Source organism: Penaeus chinensis, chromosome 12 (genome assembly GCF_019202785.1).
Source record: "Penaeus chinensis breed Huanghai No. 1 chromosome 12, ASM1920278v2, whole genome shotgun sequence".
Lineage (NCBI taxonomy): Eukaryota > Metazoa > Arthropoda > Malacostraca > Decapoda > Penaeidae > Penaeus > Penaeus chinensis.
In genome coordinates this window covers 14,432,214-14,434,713 of record NC_061830.1, presented here as the reverse complement: position 1 = coordinate 14,434,713, position 2,500 = coordinate 14,432,214, and positions in this window count along the sequence as shown.

The following is a 2,500-nucleotide window of genomic DNA, read 5'->3' as shown; positions in this document are numbered from 1 at the left end:
TTGTTGTTGTTGTTGTTGTTGTTGTTATTGTTGTTATTATTTTATTATTTTTTTTTTATTATTATTATTATTATTATTATTATTATTATTATTATTATTATTATTATTATTATTATTATTATTATTATTATTGTTATTATTATTATGGCTACACTTGTACTATGTCACCAATGAGCCAGTTACGAGTACTGCCCGTTTACACTTATCTTTGATTTACGAAAATATTTTATCTTATTTTGCTGTTACTGATGTGTATAACATTATAGTAATTATAATGTTTATAATAAAAATAACACCATCGATATTCATAGCACTAATAAAAAAAAAAATCCCGCCATTTCAAATCAGGTACGGTCACAAGGTCTACTAATTGACTCCTTTACGGCTAAGTACTAGCAGAGCCATCTATGTGCAGAGAAATTTCACAAAAAAAATATGAAAAAAGAGCACAGCATTTTCCCCATTTTTTATTCATTTTCCCCGGCGGCAATGGGTTAATTTATATAAACGTACAAATCTTTTCATACGAATATATACGAATTCCGTCTAAAATGGTTAACTTCCGTTCTCGGTTAAAAACTGCATTTAATGTTCTTTTTATTTTAAGCGGTAACTATTTTTTTTTCTTTCATATACAGTTTTATCTTTCTCCTTCTATATATCAGGTTAACGGGCGTAAGGTTCCAGCCAATCAGAGCCGTTGTAGGTCATACCCCCTTGCAGTGAATTGAGTGTGGGCCAATCAGAATAACGGGCGTGAGGTTCCAGCCAATCAGAGTCGTTCTAGGCCGTGTCCCCTTGCAGTGAATTGAGTGTGGACTAATCAGGTTAACGGGCATGTTGCTCCAGCCAATCAGCGCCGTTCTAGGTCGTGCCCCCTTGCAGTGATTTTCAAGGGCGAGGCATTTCACGATCACGCCCACGACTGGCTGGACATACGCTCCCGTTGACCCCCCCCCCCCCCCCCCTCCCCGGATCCAGTTAACGTAATTGAAAGCTAAGTATTCTCTTTGTATTTTGTGATAATGTTGGCGTATGTACGAAATAACGGTCACGAAACATTTTCTTGTGGCACGAGTAGTATTTTGTGTAGCTTGATTATTTGATAAATTGTTAACCAGTAATTAAGTATGATAATTCTAAAGAGCAGCGCAGCCAGTCAGCTTTTTTATAATAACTAACAAAGGAAATAATTATATTTACAATTAATTAAAATATATACATATGAACCTGTATAATAAGCATATGCAGATACACGAACACGTAAATTATTAAGCGGATAAATAGGTAATGGATATCTAATTAAATGAAATAAAATGGTAAATGAGTGGATGATCTAAGGTGAAAACATTATTAATAAATATATTTGAAAACGAGCTACCTTACAGTTTCAACATAGACTATTATATTAACAGCGCGTCGGGCACACACGACCAGACGATTGTGCTACATCATTATTATAATTATTATTATTACTATTATTATTATTACTTTATTATTATTACTATTATTATTATTCTTATTATGATTACTTTTATTATTATTACTATTATTATTATAATTATTACTATTATTATTATTACTATTACTATTATTATTATCATTATTATTATTATTATTATCATTATTATCATTATTATTATTATTATTATTAGTTCCATTATTATTATTATTACTATTATCATTATTATTATTATTATTATTATTATTATTATTATTATTATTATTATTATTATAATTTGTATGTTCTTATCATCGTTATCATTATAATTTTGTATATATTAAGAGTTATATTCATGTTGCCTTTGTTAATGATTTTGTTGTTGTTGCTATTAATATATTCATTCATAACATTATTATTTTCATCCTTCTGATTATCGGTATTACTAATCATAATGTCATTATTACTATATTTGTTTTATTATGATTGTTGTTGTTATTATTATTATTGTTATTATCATTATTGTTGTTATCATCAGCTTCATTATTGTTGTTCATGTTCATGTTATTCTTCTTATTAGTAGTAGCAGTAGCAGTAGTTGCAGTATTGTTATATACCCTTGTATATTTTATTACTATTATTATTATTATTACTATTGTTGTTGATGTTATTATTAAGATTATTACTATTGTTATTGCTGTTGTTGTTGTTATTGTTATTACTATTATTATTATTATTATTGTTATTGTTATTATTTTTATTATCATTATTATTATCATTACTATTATTATTAGTAGTAATATTATTATTACTAAGCTAGTACTATTATTGCTGCTTTTGGTTTCATTGTTGTTGTTGTTAATGATGACCGTAGTGTTAAATACATTGACTATCATTATTACGATGATTATCATTATTGTTTCAATAATAAAAATAATAATAATAATAACAATAATAATAACAATAATTATAATAATAATAGTAATAATAATAATAACAATAATAATATTAATGATAATGATAATAATAATAATAATAATAATAATAATAATAATAATA